Genomic DNA, 23,175 nt, shown 5'->3' with positions numbered 1-23,175 from the left:
TTGTACTTTCTAAAACGTAAGTGTAGTAGTGAATTTACAGCAAAGAAGTTTTCTTCTCCAAATACAGGTGATAACAGGATTAAATTTAATGCCGATTGGAGAGGGTCACAATGTTAATCTCATCTTCAGCTGAATTCCATAGCTTTACAATGTTATCGGATGGTGTATCATTAAAATAGGCAGTTGAAAATTGCAGGTGGCAAGTTTTCATGAAGTACGAGGTCTGATTATTCTGAACTAGGAGGCAAAAACCTTAAAACCGTGAATATCACTTTGAACCGCATTCTTCCCTAAGTAAGCCCTCCCTGAATTAATATTCTGAAAGTCAAAATGAAGCCAGTGATTAAATAAAGAACCAGACCTGAGGCTATCTCTTTCTATTATTAAAGACTATTAATTTGCTTTCAGCAAAGCAGTATTATTAAATTGGTGTTGCTAATGTGAAAAGTATTTGGCTTTTCAGGATTTTTTTTTTTGGGGGTATGTTATTTAAAAATTTGCTTTGGTGTTTATCAATTTAAAAAATTTATACTGATTTTTATGTTTATGCTTATTCAAGTAACATTATAAAAGTTTTGAGTCAAACTGGAAGGTCTCTGAAGTTTTTTCCCTCTTAGGGAACTATTCGTTACCCTCATTGAGAAAAACTGTCATTTGGGAGAAAGACACGTGCATTATGTACCTTTTATTGGTACTATCAATTTGTCTTCTTTTCTTCTCTGATTAACTCGATGTCTACTAAACTTAGCACCCTAGTAATTTATTATGCTTTTTTGGTATACTCCACATTGACAGCACCTGGACAGTACTGGGAGCCTCGTAGCTGGTCAGTCAATCCTGGCAAAAGGGGAGTGGTCTGGGCTCTGTGAGGAGGGAAACTGGGAACAGATTCAGAAGAAGCAAAGTGAAATGTATCCCTCACTTGCAAAACTCTTCAGCTAGTCTTTTAAGTTCTGATAGCGTAAGGGTTTGTGCATCCTACAGTACCTGGACGTGTTCGGTCAATGCTTCTAAAGTAAAAAGGTCTTATCCTCGGCAAAAGGAAGAAAAAAGTGAACTGTGATCTTTACAGCCCTGTGCACGTATGTCTAGGGAATCCACTGTTGCTGTGTACCTTAGAATATGTCTTGCCTTTACATTTCCGAGTACACACACATGTGCACACACCCATGCTCACACAGATGCACGGACACGCTCCCTTTCTTTGCAAGCAAATACGATCGTCCAAAATAGAACACTGTGATGGGGTAGGCCATCTGAAGCCTTGTCCCCAGAAGGCCTTCCCTGCATCTGGAAATCTGACCTGACCAGCTCAATGGGGGTAATCCAATCCCGGCCACATTTTCAGTGAGTTCTCGGGTATCGGCTGCCTTCCTGATACATACCCAGGGCTGCATTTCCCCATGGACCATTTCAGAACAAGAACACAGCTCCCATCAGTATGGGCTTAACTACAAGTGAGACCGTAGGCAGCTGGGGCAGCTCGGCCCTCCTGGACGTCCGGTAGACCACTGTCAAGTTAGGGGCCAAGCGAGTCTTAGCTGACGCGCCTCTCGGAGGCCGAGAGTGGACTCCGTCCATTTCCTAGGATGCAGAACCACGCAAAAGGGAGATGACAGCTTCTTGCCAACCCCCCTCCCCTGGAACTCCCAGGGCTTTGGGTCAAGACGGGTACTAGGGAAAAACTCCCCGTGGGTGGGGCCCAGGAACCTGAATTTTAACAAGATCCCTAGGCGATTCTGACGTGCACCGAAGTCGGAGAACTGTAAGCTTATTAAGGCTGTTAATGCTGTTGGCCTTTGTAGCGGACGTTCCAATGTGATCTCCCCTGGTGAAGGGCTTCCCCTGCCCATCCCACAGCTTAGAATGTTCAGGAATTGAGCTGTGACCCTCAACCCTCCACCGCTAAACTGATCCTTGGTGCTGCTGTGAGGCTCATCAAGATCAAGGGGACTATGATCAATACTAACAGGTCAAGGGCAGGGTCCCAAGGATGACTCTCTTCTCCGGGATGGGCTCCAGGCTGCAAGAGAGAGGGTAGAATCGGAATTCTCTCGCGCCTTTCCGCTCTTCCTTCCGCCTCTGCCTTCCTTCCCGTCGTCCCCTTGTCCATCACGTCACTGCATTCCGGACCGACATGAGTCCAGAAAACGGACAGACTAAAGTTCGATTGGCGGAGGGCTCAAGTAGCTTTACCTTCTTAGCCTTCAGCCGGTCTCACACCCTTAAGGGCCCACTCCCCTTCCCTGGTGGAGGAATTTGGCCTTATCCTGTTCTTCATTTAGGGCGCTTGTCCCCCCATAAATAATCATTATTATTTCAAGGGGCGGATACAGCCATTCCAGAAAAAACTAACCCGATCACAGGAAGACAAGAAGACAGGCAGAGAAAGCTCTCCTCCCATGGGCCCGGACAGCTAGATAGTTTCTTATGTTTGATCCACGAGGAGTTTCCATTTCTCTTTCTTCTGATTGGGCTACTAGGCGGCTAGACTTCGATGTGCTTTCAGCAAACTGAGCCCTTCTGTATGCTCTGTCCTACCAGGTGGCTTTTAAGCAGGCTTCTCTTCAGAGTCCCCCAGGGAACTGTTGAAAGAGACAGTTTCTTTCTCCTTGAGACTCATGCTGGCCTGGGGGCCGTGGCATCTGTAGTTTTCGTTACGACGAGTTTGGGAAGCCCCGCCTACAGCACAGTGAGGGTCGGGGGTACAGAAGGATGACAAGACCCCCACTGCCCTTCGGGGCTCACAGTCCAGTTGGGAGGGGCGCGTTCGACGCTAGAGCATTGTGTCCTACCAAGTTAATAATACTCCAGAGCCAAGCTGGAGGAAAGAACCCTTAAGAACCCTGAATAGGGCCACTTATTTGGTCAAGGTTGGAGAAGGGGAGTCACATGCTAGGCTCAGGGGTTCACTGAGCTGGAAGGTGCTTCATCTAATCCCAAAGCCCTGGTTTATGGTTGAAGACATTGAGTTCCAGGAGGGGTGACGTGACCTGGCAAAGGCCACCCAGCAGGCTGCTGGCAGAACTGGGTGGGGACCCGGGGACGAGCTCAGCATAGCACAGACAGCTTCAACTCTGGGAGGCAGCAGAGCACGGCGCGCGTTCACAGAACCCGCTCTGACAACCTCAGCCGCCTGCTCAGCCGATTGCACAGAACCCTGCTGCCCTGGGTTTCCCTCTTCCCGCCCCCACCTCTCACAGCCATCACGTGGGGGAGATCCACAGGATGAGCTTTTGGACTTGGGCCTGAAATGAGTGCTAAGAGCATCTCTTGCGTTGGGGTTCTGAGCCATCCCGAGGGCACTGGGGAGCAGAGCGTACCACACTGAAGGGTATCCCTCTTGTACCCTGACCTGTAATAATTCCTGTTCAGGGGAAATCTAGTTAACATAAATACCACCAGCAACACTGAAGCAGAGAGAGTCAACACTTGGCCCAGCCATCTGTAGAACTGCTGGGGGTGGTGAGAGTCACTAGAAGGAAAAGTGGCCTCAGAGATGAGGAAGTGAATGGAAATGGAGTGTATGGAAAAGAACAAGCACTATTGGTTTTGGATGCTGAAAGAATTGTCTCCTCTCTGCCTTTGGTGATGGATTGGGGGTGGGGGTGGGGGGGAAGGTGAGTAGGTTCTCGGCATCACCTCCTTCATCCACCTGTTGGTGTCTTGGGTAATATGACCCAAAACAATTACACCAAGGTGCTATGCTCTAGGGGAGGCTCTGCTGCCTCTTATATTTCCCTTGGATTATAGATTTTACATTTCTCACCTTTATAACATATACCAGTGTAATTAACTTCTCATCAGGTCCAGGGACTGAAAGGGACTGGTCTAACTTTTAAAGTCAAGGACACACACACACACACATACACATACACACAAATCAAAGACATAGAAAGCAAATGAACATCTCCACGAACTAACAAGAGGATTCTTCCACCTCTCGGTACTTGAATATAGAAGGGCAATATTGCTAAGAGAAGACCATTTGTGAATTCTCTCTGCCATATTTTCTACAGTGAGGACTTATCTTGTTCTCTCCTTTCAAAGCAGTTTTCCAGCCGGAGACACTGGAAGAAAGCTTATAGGTTCAGGCTACTCTGTTCTTAGTCAGAAAATGCTCAGGGCACCTAATTCAGGAGGCTGAGAGACCCAACATCTAGCCGACCTTGCTCTAGGCTGCTTTGATCTTGTATCATAGAGTAACTGGGTCTTTCTTCCTCTCTCTCTTTTCCTTCCTCCCTCCCCTCTTTCTTTCTTTTAACTGAGTCATGTTGTCAGTTTCAGGTGTACAACATAGTGATTCCGCGATACTGTACTTTACTCCGTGCTCCCAGTGTGGCCACCCTCTCTCACCACACAGTGCTGTTGTAATACCACTGACTATGTCCCCGAGGCTGTGCCTGTCATCCCTGTGACTTATTCGTTCCCTAACTGGAGGGCTGCATCCCCTGCTCCCCTTTGCCCATAGGCCCACCCCCAACCCCCTAGAGTAATGGGTTTCTGCCTTGGGCCAGGAGCTCTGCATTCACCATCCACCAGGGCCCATTCTTGGGGCTGGTTTTCTGTTTCGTGGCCTGGCTCCCTTCCCTGCTAGCTCTGTCTCAGGGACTCTGAGGTGTTCTTGTCCATTCCGTTCAGGCTCTGTGAATCCACAGGCTCTGACTGGAACTCTTGGTTCTTATGCCTGTTGACAATCTAGGTTGCTCTATCATGGATCAGGAAAGCCATTTAGTGTTTGTGTTGGGCTGAATTATGACCCTCACGGATGTCCATGGTCTCATCGCTGGACCCTCTGAATGAACAGATTGGATTACATGGCGAAGGGAACTTTGCAGAGATCATTAAGATGACAGACTGTAAAATGGGGAGATTATCATGTACAACTGGATCCAGGTGAGCCCAGTCTAATCAAAAGAGCACTTCAAAGAAGAATTTTCTCGGGCTGAAGAGGGAGAGGTGTGGAGGACGAGGAAGGCGAGAGAGATTGCAAGCCCGAGGAGGATTTGGTGCCCCATTGCTGTCCTGAGACGTAGGCACCCAAAAGCAGGGGCCGGAGAAAGGCCTCTGGGAGGTACGTGTGGTCCCGGCTCCCAGCTGGCAAGGAGACAGGGACCTCAGTCCTAGAACTGCGAGGAATTGAACTTATTTAACAACCTGAATGGGTTTGGAATCAGATTCTCCCCTAGAGCCTCCAGAGGAAGCACAGCCCTGCCGATAGCGTGATTTTAGCCCAGTGGGACCCGTGTGGGACTTGGAACCCACAGAAACTTTGAGGTAATAAATTCGTGTTATTTTCAGCCACAAACTTCGTGGTAGTTTTTTACGAAAGTAACAGAAAACACCACACCTCCTTGTGGTATTTAAGTAACACAATTACAGTGGAAGCAAGGACTACACAGTTACCCTGTTGAGGTCACCAGTGCCCACAAAAACCAGTAAGGCCCTTCCTGATCAAACTCCCGATTTTCTGGACTCAGCTCCCCGCTCCCCAATTTATCACCGTTTCTTCTCGTGCCTCATGTTTTCCCACCCAGTAATTTCCCAGTGTTGCTACGGGTGGGCAGGGATGATCAGGAGATGAGCAGCTTATGATAGCAGCTTCTGTTTCCTGATCGCTTATCATGGTTCGTTAGCCTTACCGTCATCATGTCGTTTTTGGTCCCCGGTAACCACGTGAGAAGGTTACTGTTGTCTTCGTTTTATAGAGGAGGGCACTGACTTGAAGCTCAGAGAGGGGGAGGAACTTGCCTCAAGCTGTCCGCTTGTTGAGGAACAGGGACCTGGGGTTCAAACCCAAGATCGTTTGATGTCTAGGCCCTGCCCAACTTTCCAACTTCATCCTGTCCTGCTCCCCTCTTTACCCTCTCGCTTGGCCGCTCCAGGGGCCTCTTTGTATCCCTTAAACCCAGGAGGCACTTCCTTTTCTTTCTTTTTTTTTTTTTTTTTTATTTATTTGACAGAGAGAAATCACAACTAGGCAGAGAGGCAGGCAGAGAGGCAGGCAGAGAGAGAGGAGGAATCAGGCTCCCCGCAGAGCGGAGAGCCCGATGCGGGGCTCGATCCCAGGACCCTGAGATCATGACCCGAGCTGAAGGCAGAGGCTTTAACCCACTGAGCCACCCAGGTGCCCCTCTTTTTTTTTTTTTTTTTTTTGAAGATTTTATTTATTTATTTGAGAGCGAGAGAGCAAAAGCAGGGGGAGCAGCAGGCATTGGGCGAGGGAGAATCCGGCTCTCTGCTGAGCAAGGAGCTCAACTTGGGACTCGATCCCAGGACACTGGGATCAGGACCTGAGCAGAAGGCAGCCGCTTAACTGCCTGAGCCACCCAGGCCCAGCCACCCTCCATGTGATGCTTTCCATACCTGCTTTCTGACCTGTGGTTCCCTCTGCCCGGGTCCCTTTTCCACCTGAGTTTGCCCAGGTGTCCCATTTCTGGTCTTGGGGTCTTGGCTTAAGCGTCCCCTCCTCAGCCGCCTACCCCCAGTTCTGGGGTCTCCTTCACTCTGCTATGGCACCTCATTCCTCCCTAGCACTTACCAGGGATTCTAATTACATTTACCTTTGGTTATTTGCTTGTGGGTTGCTCATGGGTGCTCTCCACACTGAGGTCAGCGAGAGGAGGACTGTCCCGCTCAGTGTGGGGACTCCGAGGCCTAGCCCAGCGCAGGCTTCACGTACCGTGTTGTGAATACTGACCAAACATTCGATACTGTCTTTTCGTCAGGGGCCAGCTCAGCTTGCTAATGCTTGTGCCTGGGTGTGAGGGAATAGGAGAACGCCTAAGACAAAAAGAATACGTGTTGTGTTTCTGGAAAGTATGTACCGCACTCAGATGCTTTTTCAGTCCCCCTGGGTTTCCACTCACGAGCTTCGATTCTGAAGTAGAAGAGTCCCGGTGCTGTTCCCCTTTCAGGCCCTTGAGTGAGGCACAAAAGGAGGCTCTTAGGGACAGAGAAAGGAAGGGGACTTTCTGTGGCATCTGGAGAGCAGATTGGTCCCAGACACCATCCTTCCAGCCCCTGGGGCTGTCCTGTTTGAAGAAGAGCTGGCAGACTGAGTGACTTCTAGAGAATTCCAGGGGCTCTAAGTTAGGCCGATGAGCAGCCGGCTGGGCTTGTCATAGAGGAAAGCAAGTGGCTCCAAGTTGTGGGGAAGGAGTGAGGCCCGCAGACGTCGGTCTGTGTGACTCCTACCACCTGGTTCACTGGCCTATTAGCCCTCCTGCGTCGGACGGGAGACTCAGCCGATCTCCCTGAACTCCCGGAACCCCAGCCTCACACAGTACTTGGTCCAGAGGGTCTGCTTCCCGGGAATGGCTGAAAAATGGAGTCAGCCTGTGCTGGGCTCTGGGGAGGTGGGAGAAGCAAGAAGGAGAAAGGGGAGTTTGTGTTTCTGAGGCCTTAGGAAGGGCCAGACCTGGTTTAGGGCAACTTATGGAGACTGGCCTCATTTCATCCATGATGGTCCCAGAGGGTTTTGGGACCCCAGCCTCCATCTGCCTGGAAGGGAGCAGGAGGCCGAAGCTGGCCAGAAAATTGAGTTTGAAGAGGTTTGGAGCCCTGGTGATGGGGGAAATAACATGTTCGTCTCCGAGGGGACTCAGGAAGTCCAAGTTCAACGTGGGGACCCAGTCCTGAGCAGGGCCCTTTGCATAAGTTCTGCCTGGCTTCGGTCATGGACCTTGCAACTGGGTTGAAGCGCCCGCTGGGGTAAGGACAGCCAGGTTTCTCCGCACCCAGAGCAGGGGTTCCCGTGTGAGGGAGGATCAGAAACGCAGAGGGTGGGCTTCCCACCTTAGTGTTCTGATTTCTTAGGGCTGGGGAGGGTGGGTGGGGGCTGAGAATTTGCATTTCTCACCAGTGGCCAGGGGGCGCTGATGCTGGTCCAGGACCTTGCTCTGAGGACCCCTGTTCTAGAGCACCCAAGAGAAGGAAGTCTAGCTCCATATAGGTACCCCTCGCTTTCTGAAAGTTCATGTTACCCCCACTTCGCTTTTACAAAAGACCTGCATTAGTACCTGGTCTCACTAACCTAAAGAAATCTGAAGGGGATTTTCACTTTTAGGGAAAAAGCCAAAAAGTGAAAATAGCCTTTAGCCTTGGTTTTGCTCTGGGCTTTAGAGGGCCTTCATGAAAATGGTGCCACCAAGCCCCGTCCCTGGGAGCCGCACGCAGCATCTCCCCCGTGAAGCTGCCAGCTTTGAACTGTCTGTGACCATCTGCCATGTATCTTGATTATTTGTTTTGTGCATCTGTTAACAAGATGTGCCCCAAGGTACCAGAAAAGCCTCATAGAGGTGATTTTTTTGGGTCTGGGAATGCTTAAAATTTTTTCCATATAACTTAATGGTACTGGCGTTCCTTCTTTGCCTTATGCCACATTGGCTAAGGGAAGGATTCCTAGGAATGCCCTACTTTTGGATAGCAGGGGACACCTGCACTTCCAAAGCAGCCAGGTTTCTCTGGGGACGGGTTGCTCCTTGGACCATGGAATCCTCTAGGCCAACCCTCCTCTGTCCCTCCTTGCTGACCAGGCTGCCGAGGATAGGGACAACAGTGCCAAGGACAGGGAAATAGAAAATCATCTTTTTCTGATGTTTTATAATTCAATGCTCTAAGTACTTTGCAAAGCTTTTTAACTTCCCTTTTATTAAAATAAAAAGGAGGAGGATCCTGTGTCCTTGAAGACGGGTACTTTTCAGCTTTGCTTCGTGTGGGGAGCTCTTAGCTACTTACAAAATGAGCATCTTGGGGAACCAGTGAACACACAGTCAGGCCAAGACCCCGGAGTCCAGTGGGGCTAGACCTTCTGATCATTACTGTTGTGATGCCAAATGTTTTAGGGTAGCGTGGGGGGAGAGGCTAACGAAGGTGGGCGAGAGAGGCACTTAGGATCTTGGCAAATGTTTGGTAGATGGGGTAAGGAGGAAGTGGAAAACCACATTGACGGAAGACAGGGGAGGGGGGCTTCTATTTTCACGTCTGGGAGGAAACGGTCTTCTTAGCAACAAGCTTCTTTCCAGGTCTTGGTTTTATAAATTGACCCTACTGGATGGAGGGATGAAGGGCATTGTCAAGGGCATGGGCTCAACCCTTCCATGTTGCCTTTATAAAAAGGGCCTAAAGGGAATCTCTACTTGGAAGGGAGAGGACCCTTTGAGTTTAGCCCCTGGCCCGGCCTGGGGCCCGCACTCCCTAACTAGGGGCTGCTCCTCCCATGGGTTTCTGGGTTCAAACGTGCTTTTACCATTCGGGGCATCCAGGCATTTTGTCGATGTGCCTGGGAGAGCGGGGTCTTCCTGTTCTCTCTGAACAGCACCCGGCCGGTGCGGGCAGGCAGCAGGTTTTGATTATTAACTGGAACCTGTTCAGCTACGCTGGGCTGCCAAGGCTCTAAGGGAGGCTTTTATGTGAAGTCACTGTGTAAGGTGTTAGTTGCTGGGGGAAACCAGCCCTTGCCTCCAGAGAACTCCGAAGCGGCAGGAATCTGGGCAGCAGGCCCTCTTCCCACCTGACCCCGCTCGGGCTTTGCACGATGCCTTCAGGGCAAGCTCACGTGGTCGCATTGCTCTTGCTTTGGTGACGGGTGGGAGGGAGGACGTTTGAGGCCACGATGGGCTATTTCCGGCCGCCCGCACCAGCCACTTCCACATCCTTCTCTCAGTGCCCACCGAAGATCTGAGGGTCCCTGGGGGTCCCAGAGGCTGTGGACACAGGGGGGTGGGTCCTGTGGTGCTGATCTGCCATCTGACCACTTTCTGCCCCAGGGCTTTCGTGTCCTCAGGGGCCCCTCCCCAGCCCATGGTTCTGTCCCCTGAAGCCTCTTCTCCACCCGTCCGGGTGGGTTTCCCTTCAAAGGGCCTCTCATGTCCCAGTCCCGGAGGCTTCTTCATTCAGCACTAAGGACTGGGTACCTCCTCTCTGCGAGTGGCCTGCTGGTCGAGCCTGAGTGGTGAGCCAAGCCTGGATCAATGTGTCAAGCCCACCCAGGCACATCGTTGGTGGTGACACAGGTGGGTCTCTGGCTCTCTGTGTGTGCCCACGTGCTCCTACGATGCTGGTGGCCGTGGCCTTGGAGCTGGGCGTGTGTGCGCTAAGCAGGGAGTATAAAAGTGAGGCAGTTGGCGGGTCCCTACTTTAGTTAAAGCAGGGGGAGAGACAGACTCCATCTCTGGCCAGAAGGAAATGCAGCTTCACACAGAAGCATGGATGGTGCCCCTTGATCTCCCTGACTTCTGCCCGGGGACCGCATGTTTGAGAGGGAGACTTGTTTTTTCATAAACAAAGTTACCTACCATTTTCCATGCAGGGAATGGCAAACGTCAGGCCTGGCAGTGGGTCTCTGGATGTGTGGGTGGACGCGGCCTCGGAGCGTCCCCTCGGTCCTCCCCATTGCTCCTCGGGGCTCTGCCTGGCTCTGCCCAACGTTGCCAGATGCCCAGATGGTGGAAATCAAGTGCTTTCTTTAGTCTTCTTTCCAGAGGGATATGAGTGAACATTCTAGAATCTCCTGGGGAGGGAGTGGGGCAACATCAGGTCTTTGATACACAGCGGACTCCTTCTCACCCTCTCATGCTTCTGAGAATCCCTCTGCGTAATGAGAGCTGGTACTCATAGCAACATGTGCTTGTGGCTGATGTGGGGACTGAGAAAAGGGAGAGAATGCCTTCTCTCACTGCCCTCCATAACAGTTACTGAGCCCCTCAGTATGGGTCTGGCACTCCCTGAGGCACTGGGATTTTGCCGTGGAGAGTAGGCGGAAAGACCGTGCTTGCTGACATCCTTGGAAAGCTTAATGGTAAGGCGAGTCTGTAAACATCTGGTTGGTGGGGATCATCTGACAACCCCTCTGTTACCTTAGAAAGCCGTTACTGTCTCTCTGGGGACCACCCTCCCCAAGTAAGATGCTTGGAATCGGGAGTGTTCAAGACGCCTCCAAAAGAGTTTTTCTACTCACTTAACCAGAGCGAGGTACCCAGAAACTGGGTTATGGGTTTAATCCCCAGAGATAACAGGTAATCGATCAAAGAGGGGAACATCATTCACGGGCAGATACCTTGCAAATTATGTCATTGGTTCTGGGAGATGAGGCTTAGGGTAGCCCAACATGTTCCTGGGAGTGAGTGGGGGTGAGGGGGCTATAGGGAAACAGCTCATGGGGAAGTTAGAGATGGGATTTGAAGGTCGCAGTAGGGCACGTCTAGGAGAGCTGGCTGACCCAAAGAGGCGTCACAAAATGATAATGGTGTTGACCTCTGCAAAGTCTAGGGTCTGCCCCTAGCCTTCCTTACAGGCTCAAGGCTTGATTCAGCCAGCATCATGAAAGCTGATCCAATGCTTGAGAAAGATTTGCTCCAACCAAATATATAGGCTTTTGGATGAAAACAAATGTCACTTTTTAAAATTTATACTGAAAAACACAGATGCCACGCAGATAAAATCTACTTTAATGGCCTATACCTGTCTCTTCCTATAGAATAATCTTCAGGCCAACTGTCAATAGTAGATTACTTAGGGAGCCTGGAATCAGACAAATGGGAGCTAGTTAGATGGCTTGGTGTTGACTAGCCTTGAGCTGTGAGTGCGATCAGTCGTAACTGTATGTGGGATATGTTCACTTGCTCTGATGAACTTGGAATAGGCAGGGCCTCATTCTTGAACACACCTCAGGTGGGGATGCCAACCCCATGTCTGGTGGATGGTCATCTCTGTTATGCCTTTAATCCAGTCTTAGAGGGTTGGGGTCATTCTGTCTCTTTCAGGAGACTTTGTCTCTACTGCGCTTCTTCTTGCATAGAACTTATTATTTAGGGGCACCTGGGTGGCTCAGTGGGTTAAGTCTCTGCCTTCGGCTCAGGTCATGATCTCAGGGTCCTGGGGTCGAGCCCCGCATCAGGCTTTCTGCTCGGCGGGGAGCCTGCTTCCCCCTCTTTCTCTGCCTGCCTCTCTGCCTACTTGTGATCTCTTTCTCTGTCAAATAAATAAATAAAACAAAATATTAAAAAAAAACTTACTATTTAATGGAACAATCTCACATTGCCTGGAGACTTTTTGTTGTCCCCATGTGCTGCCAGACAAGAAAAAACTAACATATCCTCCACAAGCACAAAGACCAGACCATGGATCACTGATTTTTAAGTTGGCCAAGACTTAAGTCAGAAATTCTTCTTCTTATAGATGGTGGAACTTTGTTAGTAAAGGGAGCAAATATGATTTACCTTCATGTATGTGATTAGTGAGCTTCATGTCAACCAGAGACCATTCTTTTGGAGTTTGGGATGAAATACAGTTATCTCTCTCCATGGTCTTTAAGCCAGAAAAGTTCTGGGAAGCCGTCTGAGCGGGATGGTTCATTTTATGTATCATCTTCACTGGCCTTGGGATACTCCAGTGAAGCATTATTTCTGGGTGTGCCTGTGAGGGAGGGGGTGTCCAGGTGAGATGAGCATTTGAATCCATGGACTCAGTAAATAGATGGTCCTCTGCAATATGATGGGCATCGCACAATCTACTGTGGGAAAACAAAAGATGGAGGAAGGAGGAATTCACACTTTGTTTTCTGCCTTATCTCTTGTGCTGGGATAGCTCCTTTCTTATTCTCTCCTGCCCTTGACTGGGATTTACACTATTGGCTCCCATTGTTCTCAGGCCTTTGGACTCATATCACCATCTTTCTTGGGTTTCCATCTTGCAGATGGCAGACAGATTGTGGGAATTCTCAGCTACCATAATTGCAAACGTGTGTATATCTCCTATTGGTTCCATTTCTTTGGAGAATCCTGACTAATACACTGAAGGCTGGAAAACCTCTACAAATTGGATTGGGAATTCCAGGTTATGGGGATGAGTTTTAGGGGACTCAGAACACAGACTTCTTAGAGAAGTACAAGAAGGCCAGGTTCCCCATATTCTACCGGGTTCCGGTTTGAGTATTGGCCAACAGAGTCCTACTTCTTTCCTTGATGGAGTCTTGGGAAACCCTGCCAGGAAAGTCAATGACTCTTACCTTGGGAAAAACAGGACTTTGTGTCAACCACTTAGTTTCTCCAATCTTAGGAGGCTTTATCCTACATCCCAGATAATGGACGTACTTAGGATATATCCTGAAAAAAATATAGTAAGGGGTATAAAAATGAGCTCCCCTAGCCAATGAGTACTTTGTTTTTATTCATTTGATGCATTTATCCAATACCAACTCATAAGTTCTTTGGAGGGATGGAAATAGTGTTCCTGCCCACGAGGAAAATATAATCTATTTAAAGACATACGGCAGAGGACCAAGATGGACAAAACTTTGGTTTAGACTCAGCAGAGCTGGGTGCAAGGCACTGCCTCAGCACTGCTTTCTGACTGTGCAACCTTGGGCAAACCTTGCAAATTCTCTGAGTGTCAGGTTCGTCACTGATTTATTCATTAAATACTGTTTTGAGCCACTGCTACGTGCTAGACCCTGTGTTAGAAGCTACAGCTATGGCTTTGAGCCTGATAGGCACATACCCTGCCCTCAGAAAGTTCTAAATCTACAAATATTTGTAAACTAAGTTTATGGTGAAAGGTGTTCAGGGGGCTGCGGGAGCACCTTGGAGGGGTTTAGCTCCAGTGACCTCTTGTTGGCTGAGTATGCCTCGGTCTTTACCAGCTCAGAGCCTTCTATGATGCAGTTCCTGGGTCTGGAATAGTCTCCAGACCCAGTCATTCTAACTGTCTTATATTTATCCATCAGATTTTGTGAAGACCTTCTGGCCATAGCTCTGATAGCTCTGGTCACAGTTTGTAATTACATGTAATATTTTGAGATGAGGGAATGAACCAAGATAAGCCAAGCCTGGGGGATGAGTGTGGTCTGGTAAAGGAGAGTTGAGGGGTGGGATGACGTTCCAGGAAGAGGAAATGCATGGTGGGAAGGGAGAACCTGGTTTTTCTTCTTCTTTTTAAAATTAACATATAATGTATTATTTGTTTCAGGGGTACAGTCTTGATTCATCAGTCTTGCACAACACCTAGTGTTTACCACAACACGTACCCTCCCCAATGTCCATCACCCAGCCACCCCATCCCTCCCACCCCCCTCCACTCCAAGGACCCTCAGTTTGTTTCCTAAGATTAAGCATCTCTTATGGTTTGTCTCCCTCTCTGGTTTTGTCTTGTTTCATTTTTTCCTCTCTTCCTCTGTGATCCTCTGTCTTGTTCCTTAAATGCCACATGTCAGTGAGATCATATGATAATGGTTTTTCTCTGATTAACTTATTTTGCTTAGCATGATATCATCTACTTCCATCCATGTCATTGCAAATAGCAAGATTTCATTTTTTGAAGGCTGCGTAATATTCCATTTTATCTATAGATCCACATCTTCTTTATCCTTTCATCTGTCAATGGACATTTAGGCTCTTTCCATAGTTTGGTTATTGTGGACTTGGGCTTGGTTTTTCTGGGAAAAGTAGATGTGGGAATGAATGGAGACCTCTTAGTAGGGGTTATTAAGGGGTTATTAAGGAATTAACAGAGTGGGGTGGTGAGCGCCTGGGTGGCTCAGTGGGTTAAGCCGCTGCCTTCGGCTCAGGTCATGATCTCAGAGTACTGGGATTGAGTCCCGCATCGGGCTCTCTGCTCGGCAGGGAGCCTGCTTCCCTCTCTCTCTCTGCCTGCCTCTCTGTCTACATGTGATCTCTCTCTCTGTCAAATAAATAAATAAAAATCTTAAAAAAAAATTAAAACAACAACAACAGAGTGGGGTGGTACCTGGGTGGCTCAGTCGGTTAAGCCGCAGACTCTTGGTTTCAGCTCAGGTCTTGATCTCAGGGTTGTGAGTTCAAGCCGTGTTGGGCTCCATCCTGGGTATGGAGACTACTTGAAAGAAAGGAAAGAAAGAAATTAATTAACAGAGACCAGATCGTGAAGCCCTGTAATGGAATTGGAATTTTACTTTGAGAACAATGGGAAGCCATTGTAGGGAGTAGCGTTACCTGACTGGTCTCCTTCAATCAGCACATGGCAGAGAGGCTGGAGCAGGTAGAGCTAAGACCAGAGGGAAGGAGACCAGCTAAGAGACCCACTGTGATCTAAGTCCTCCTTAGGCTGCCCTGTCATGGTTTTCCTCAGGCCTGCTTGGATTGCAGAAGAGCGGATACCTGACACGTGCCCTGTGTTCTTCTTACCTTTCGGAAAGGCAGTCCTGAATTTCTGCCAGGGTGTCTCTTTGATTCAGTAAGTTATTTCAGTTAAGCCCAAGTGTTCTGGGGACAAAACCAGTCAGCCCGTATGAATGTATTTATGCAGCTTCTATCAGATGCCCAGGACTGAGTGAGCACCTGGAAAACAGGCAGGTCAAGAAAATGTCTATGCTTCTAGGGACCTTATCTATCTGACCTTGCATTCAATGGCCGCTTGAGAAAAAGCAGAGAGCGGATAAAGGTTGGAGTTTGTATGGGGATTTACAGGCCTGCTGGCATTTCTTGTCTTGGTTGTCATCATCTCGACCATTTGTCCACATGCACAGATGCTTGGGCTCTTTTCTCCCTGGTGGGTGACAGGCGCGTCTTGGCCCGGCTAGCTGGGACAGTCCTGACTTTATTTTACTGTGGAGGCTGCAGTTCCTAAGGTGGCCACGGTGGGGCGCCTGCGGGAAAATGCAGGCTGTCAGCCAGGCCCCTGCGGTCTCAGAGGATCAGATGGGCAGCAAGGCTTGGCCTGGGCCTGGGCTTAGGCCTGCTTTGGCCAGGGGGACTGTGGAGATGGGGCAGGAGTGCAGGATCCAGGACATCTGGGGGGTTGGTGAGCTGGCAAGTACCTGGCGGCCCCAACGCTGGATGACTGGAGTTCCAGGCAGCCAGGGCCAGAGAGGGGGTGGTGTGGGAGGCACTAGGGAGGCTCATGAGAACAGTTATATACAAGAGGATGTCCCTTGTCCTTCCCTCATCGTGGCCTTTCCAAGCTGTTTCTGAATAGATTCATTAACTAGTCCTCCAAAAGCATGCACCAGGGGGCATCTTCCTTCCAGTTCCCATATCCTTAGCTCTTATTTGTGGAAAACACAAGGAAAAGGACCTGAACCGGTGTCTTCACACACTGGGGGAAGAAAATGGTATTAAACCAATTAACTATAATCTATTTAATTAGACCCAATTCTTATAATCATCCCCCAAATTGATCTTTACTGGACCGGGCCACCTAGGACTCCTGTGTGATCCAAGTCCCCAAGGCCTGACATCCCCCTCCTTTCCTTCCCTAGCCTCCACCCCTGGGCACTGTGGTTCCTCCTCTTACCTCCCCTGCAATAAAACTGTCAAGTGTCCAGGGACCAGGGGTATCTTTTCTGGGATGACCTGAAGGAATCATTCCAGCCAGGTGCTCCCTGAACTGAGAGCCCCATCCATTTCCAGTCTACTTTGATGTGATTGAGCCCTAACTCCTCGTCTCTGATGGGGAGCGGTAATGATGGTGCTGGGCCACAGGCCGATGTTCTCACTCGTGCCTCTGACTGGCACAGACACAGATGGCCAGATGGGCCACATTTGTCAGGTGTCTTGACGTTCCTATCTTCAGCCATACCAGAGGACCGAGCTGGCCAGTGCTGTTGTCAGAACACCATGCTAACAAGGTCAAGGTCATGGAGGTTTTTTTTTTTTTAAGATTTTATTTATTTATTTGACAGAGAGAGAAATCACAAGTAGGCAGAGAGTCAGGTAGAGATTGAGGGGGAAGCAGGCTCTCTACTGAGCAGAGAGCCTGATGCGGGGCTCGATCCCAGGACCCTGAGATCATGACCTGAGCGGAAGGCAGCGGCTTAATCCACTGAGCCACCCAGGTGCCCAGGTCATGGAGTTTCTATCCTGGCCAGTCCTAATTAGTTTCAGTTAGAAGAAAACTCTCCATCCTGTGGACACAGATTTCTTTGTGACATTACAAATGTGCCCCGGTCTCAGAAGAGATGAGAATAGAGAGTGGGATGGCCTGGTTGGTAGACTCCATCCTGATTCCTAGAAAAACATCCCTGGAAAGCATGTTCTTTGGGGATCACTGTCCATAGTCTGGAAGACATTGCACAGCACAGAACGCATGCGGGCTGCTAGAAAGGAAGAGGCAAATATTTTGATCATGTTTATTCTGATCTCCTGTTTTTTGTTTTTTGTTTTTCGGTTTTTCCTAGTCCAGGAATGGCAGGCTGGAGGTCAGGACACCGAACCTGGTCTTCATGTGTATTTCATTTGAACACATTTTTTAGACTTGAACTTGAAGGCCTTCAGGTGGCATGTGTCTTTAGTTAGGCCCTGACTCCCATAATGTTACCTTCCTGGCCCTTGTCAACTGACCTTGTCGGTCCTGGGAGCTTTATGTTGGGTAGAGGAATGTCTGCACCCCTAAATCCGGTCATGACTGATCCTGTGAGCCCTTTCAGGACACATTTGAGATCATGGAAAAAAAAAAAAAATCTCTCTTCATCTGAAAGAGCCTCTTGTTATCAGAGAGCCGGAAAGCGATCTTCCATGCCATTGAGGGCTTTTACGGTGTGACTCAACCCCAGGGCCCGGGGCACGTGGAGTGCAGTGTGCAGGGAGCCCCTGTGGGGGGCAAGGCAACCCCAGCGTCTGTGAGGTTTACCCCTAGTCTGTTGGATCAAACCTTTATCACTTGGGTCCAGTTACGCCAGATCTTCCTGCTCGAGGAGTGGGCAACCAAAATCAAGACTGTACTCTGAACAGAGAAGTATGAGGCTGCTGGTCTGGGTCTCCTTTTCTGGAACTTGAGTGGTGGCACCTGCAGGTAGAACACAGAAACCTCCTGCTCCAGGAGAGGGAGGTATCCAAGCGGCAGATGCCCGGGAAGGTGTGCGGAGGGCCAGGAGACGGTCATCTGTGAGCCCAGAGCCTCTGAGACAGAGGCCCGCGCTGGCCACTGTTGTCTGTTCATTTTGTCTCTTTCTAAAATCTTCTCCTGTGTAAGTAGGGAGACGCTAACTTCTCCCAGGCCTCTTCTCAATTTTCCTCAGGAAGGAAGAGGTTGGGGGAGGGCTTGGGGGGGGGGGGAAGCAGTGCCTCTCAAAATCTCAAAGTAACCTGTGTTTACCTCTGTAACCTCCAGACTATTTTAATCTTGTAAATGGTAATGGGGTACGTGGGGAGCCATTCTGTTGTTGACTGAAGCAGTGGTAATTGCAGAGAAGGAACGCGGAAGGCTCTTCCCACAGACTGTATTTCTTGCTGTCACTCCTTATGCTAATGTGGGCTCCAGGGCTGTGTCTTGTTGAGTCAAGGTGACAAAGCAGGAACAGGAGCACAGCAGGGGCTGGGGGAGGGGGTTGGGCAGCCCCAGGCCCGCCCCTCCCACCCAAGAAGGGAGCTGGGCTCAGACCCTCCCAGGGTTGGCTCACTCCCTGGGGATGCCTGCAGGGTGGCTACGGGGGAAGACAGTGGTTCTCCAAATAGCTCTCTGCCCACAAGACGGGGCGACAGTTCTGCAGGCAGCATTCTGAAACCGAGCCACGATGGAAAGTTCCTCTCGGTGTCAGATCAAAATGTATTCTGCTGCGACGGAAGAAGGATGAAGACAGACCAAAATGGAACAAGCAGAAAAGTGTTTAACCTTCATCTGTCCATCTCTACGGGACCACAGTTCATTAAAGATTCATTGTTCTTGAAATATCAACGCACATTTCTCTGTAATAACGTAGAGCCCTCGAGGACCTTCTCGTCCCCGCCCATGGAGGATTTGTTAAATGTTCAGGGAAGGTTGGCGCCTAGGCATCGGGCTGAGAAGTCAGGGTACCATCTGGAGCCTTGCTGGGTGGATGCTTCCAGGCCACGGAACACAGGTGGACAGGACCACAAGGCAGGCGGGGAGATTAAGAAGTGGGGGCGGTGGCCGTCCATAGAAGCAGGCTTCCAGAGCTCTGCAGGACTTGGGCTAGGGGTTTGGTTTGCCCTCAGCAGCCTTATACAACATGGGGCTCACAGAGATCTCCCACTGGAATCACCCAGAGCAGGGGATGAGCAGAGGGCCGGGCACCTGGACCCGAGTCTCCAGTGATGGGCTAGGACTTCTCTGTAACAGTCTCCCGGATATTCTTATGGCCCTGGGGTTGGAGAGCCCCTGAGCTGGGGGGTGCTTGGTGGGGTGCAGTGGGAGGGGCTGTCCGGGGGCGGCTGGAGGGCGAGCTTGCTGTCAGCCACTGTGGCAGCAGGTGGTTCTTGTGGTCTCTAGATGCTCTGCTCAGTGAAAAGGCTCCCAAGCCCTGACTGGGGGTACAGGGTCTGTTCCATTCCCCTTGAGGAGAAGACGTTATGAGCAGGCTAGGTATTGGGACCTCAGTGCCCATGAGGGAAACCAGGTGTTTGGTGAGGCTCGGTAGAAGGTTATGACCTGGTAAGTATGAGGAGAGTCAGGCCTCCCTGGGGCGGGCAAGAGGTTCCAGGTTCTATCTGCTGTGGGCCTGGGGCTCAGCATCTCTTTCCTGCCTTGGTCAGGACTGGCTCCCGACTAGGTGAGGCCGGGCCTGTTGGGGGAGGGGCATGGGTAGGATGGGGCAGTGGGGGGACGGAGGGGGGAGCCAGATAGCAGCAGGAGGAGGGTGACCTTGGAAGTGAACACTAGAGATTTTAAGGAAAAGCTTTGCAGCGGAGCACTTGTCAAGTTCCTGAGCAAACCCATAGAAAATACAGGAAGAACTGTAAATGTTGTGACCAGAATAATACTGTTGCAGGATGGGATGTTCTTCCTCGGGCTTGCTTGAGTGGAACGAGGAGTTGGTAAGCACAGACTCTCTGGGCAGGCCTGATGATACCCAGCAAAACCTTGACTTGGTAAGAGTTGTCAACAGGAACAGGGTCACATCAGACAAAGGGGAGGCCCAGTGGGCTGGCTCTTCTGATCCCGGTGGGGAGGGCAACTCTCAGTTCTTGGTGCATTCCACACCTGCAATCAGGGCTGGCTTTAAAGTCTGTGTATTTTTAGTCATCTCTGCACCCAACGTGAAGCTCGAACTCACGACCCCGAGATCAAGAGTCGCACGTTGTTCCCACTGAGCCAGCCTGGGCTGGCTTTAAGGAAAGAGCCTCCATTTCAGAGCTGCTCATCTGGACCTCTATCATTTTATATCAGAGTGCACAGCTTTTTCTTGTTTTCACTTCTTTTGGGTAAGCCTTGCCCTTCAGCGAATCCCCCGATGAAATTCTTACGGCAAAAGCCTATCCAGTCATAGAGGATTTGACTCTCAGGATTCTGGTGTCAGAGAGACCAAATCCTCTCTCACCTACAAGGCAGGACTCTATTACCCTCAGCCTCTAGTTTGTTTTGTCTTTTCAGACAATTCCTGACTCAGAATAAAGGGTGATTTTTCTGGGACAAAATGAACAATGCCAGAGAAAAGCTCCGTTCCTCTGTATCGCTTGCAAAGCCTCCCCAGGTATGGCCCCTCGGGTTAAAGTTCTTTAATTGTACCCACCACAACTTAGCCAAGGCAAACTGAGGCTCCAGCCCCCTCAGGTCAGCACCAAGCGCCCCCCCCCCCCCCCATTCTCTGAAGCAGGTGTGCAGGGAACAAGCAGGACTTTGTTAATGGCTCCTTCTTGTGCTTAAAGTCTGACTCCTGGAAACCCATTTTCTTGGGGCACTAAAGTCTATGAACTTGATTGTTAATGGATTTTGGGGGAAACTTCCCCTAACTCCCACTCTTGTATAACCTGGAGATCTTGACCTCTAGTGTCTTCTGCTTGCGGGGCATTTGATGTGGGGGAGGTGACGGGGCAGGTAGGTCCCACAAAACTGTACATCTGACTTTCTGACTCTCCTGCTCCCATTCTGTTTCTCAAATCCGAAAGAGCCCCGGTTTCTCTTGAGTGCTGAGCAAAAACAAAACAAAACAAGTGTGCTGATACAAAACAAAACAAAAAAAGTGAACTGAACCCTCAGTTCAATTAACTTGAAACAAGCTAAGCAACACACACACACACACACACACACACACACACACGCACACACATGTCATTTTCACAAACAGGGAAGGAAGGCTGAGGAGGCAAGGGGGCTGGTTCTGAGGTTTTGGAGAGGGGAACAATACCTGGAGGGTACAAGGTGGTTGAACCAGTGGCCGTCTGGAAGAGCAGTGGGGCTCTGGGAAGGGCAAGGAAAACATTGCTCGTCAAGCAGGAACATTTGGTCCCCAAGCTCCTCTGGGAAGACCTGGAAGAGGATGATGCCAACAATCCCTCCCCCCAGCCTTCTTCCCAACCAAACACCTGGAATTACCATGACCTTCATGTTTCTCTTTACAATAAGAGCTCTTCATCTTTTATTCTTCTGCAAGAAGTATCTGAATATATTATCACTGCGTAAATGTAAAATTCTGTTAGTCCAGACTCCCTAGAAAAATGAGCTAGAGGCCAAGCTTCCTGGGCTTGTACTTGGGGGGTGGGACCAGAATCCCAGGGAATCAAGATTTGAGGGAGATGGGGACAGCAGGCTAGGAAGCAGGAAGGTAACACAAGGCAGATATCACTAAGTTGGCCAAGAAAATGAGGAAAATCAGAAGGTTTTGGTAATATGGGACATCATCAAGTAAACCATTACATCCAAAGGGGACTCATCCTCTCTGGTCTGTTATCAGTTGAAGTTTATACCCAGGTTGCAGTTGGCAGAAGTTGGGGACCCCAGAACCTCTGTGGGTTCAGCCAAGCCTCCATACTTTCTGCCTTGGCAGGAGCCAAAAACTGCCTCTTGTTTGTATCAGCAGCTGAAATAAGTCTTGTCCCATTTATCTCCCCTCCCCAGGAAGAACTTCTCTTAAGAGCTTCATGTGCATTATTCCAGACCCTTTCTATGCATTGTACACATATCTACATGGCTTTAAAAAAACCCAAACTAGGTAATTTGGTAGGTATTATTTTGCAATTTCCTTCTTTTCTCTTAATGTACCCTGTAGATTTCCCCATCTTTAAAATCCTTGTGCAGCATTATTTAGTATGGATGTACTATAATTTATGGTCCTTTCGATGTTTTCCAACTTTGACTCTTCAGAGTCAATATTACAATGAACACGATTCTTTGTGTTCATGTGGGACTTTTTCTATAATACCTTGAGGTTGTACTTTTGGGTCAAAGGAAGCATTTCCTCACATTTTATCCCATTTTATACTCAAAAACCCTGAGAGGTAAGGGATAGTGGAGAAGGATCTTTGGATGGAAGGGGAAATCCATAGACTATATAATATGCTAGTTAAGTTATAATTCTAACAGTTTTCTGTGTTCTTCCGATGAGAAAATTACAGTTACATAGCTGCTTCATAACAGAGTGGCGACTTCAATGCAAGTCCCTTGATCCAACACCACCACATGGTCTTTCCTCCGTGGTGTTGCCTTCATCTCTTGCTCATTAAATTGAGTTTATGGGGCTTCTGAGTGGGCCTCTGTGCCAAAGTTTGAGGGCTAGTTTTAAATGACCACCCATAAAAATCAAATAACCCTCACCTTTTCAGAATCCTTGGGTAAGTATCTTATGACTTTATGGATTAAGATCCTGGAAGAATTTAAAAATGGAGTCCACTTAATTCAATTGATTATAGCATGAAGCTAATGAGGCCAAGAGATCTTGAACTAAATCCTCAACAATCAGTTGCAAGGACAATTATAGGCAGTAGTCATGGACTGTACCATGAACCTTGGCTCATTGCTCCTTGAATATTTATCATTGATCATGAAGAGTAGGAAGTGAGAGTGTGCATAACTCTGCAGAGTGGTTTTCAAAGTATGGTCCATGGCCCAGCATTTCTTGGAAGAATGTTGGAAATGGAAAATCTCAGGTCCCACCACAGATCTATTGGATTGGGAGCTCTGGGGGTGGGTTCAGGAAATCTGTGTTTTAACAAGTCCTTCAATAGCTCCAGTGTACACTAAAGTCTTAAAGCTTATCTCTATTACAAGAAAACAAAAAGGAATATTGAACTAATGTTGGGTGAGGAGCAGCAGAATTATGTCAGGCCACACCTTTGCCTTGACTGTCACCTGGGATCTTCAAACCTGGGTCACAGTCTCTCCTACCACACGTACACCTCTGTCATGGGACTGAGTCACCAGAGGAATACAGCAGGTTAGGGTATGTCTTGACAATAATCTCACCATCACGACTTCACCCCTTGGCTGCCTTAACCTCTGAGACCTTTGCTCTTGACCCTGGAAATC

The sequence above is a fragment of the Meles meles genome, chromosome 10 (assembly GCF_922984935.1).
Source record: "Meles meles chromosome 10, mMelMel3.1 paternal haplotype, whole genome shotgun sequence".
Taxonomy (NCBI): Eukaryota; Metazoa; Chordata; class Mammalia; order Carnivora; family Mustelidae; genus Meles; species Meles meles.
The sequence above is the reverse complement of the archived record's forward strand: the minus strand, read 5'-3'. Positions refer to the sequence as shown.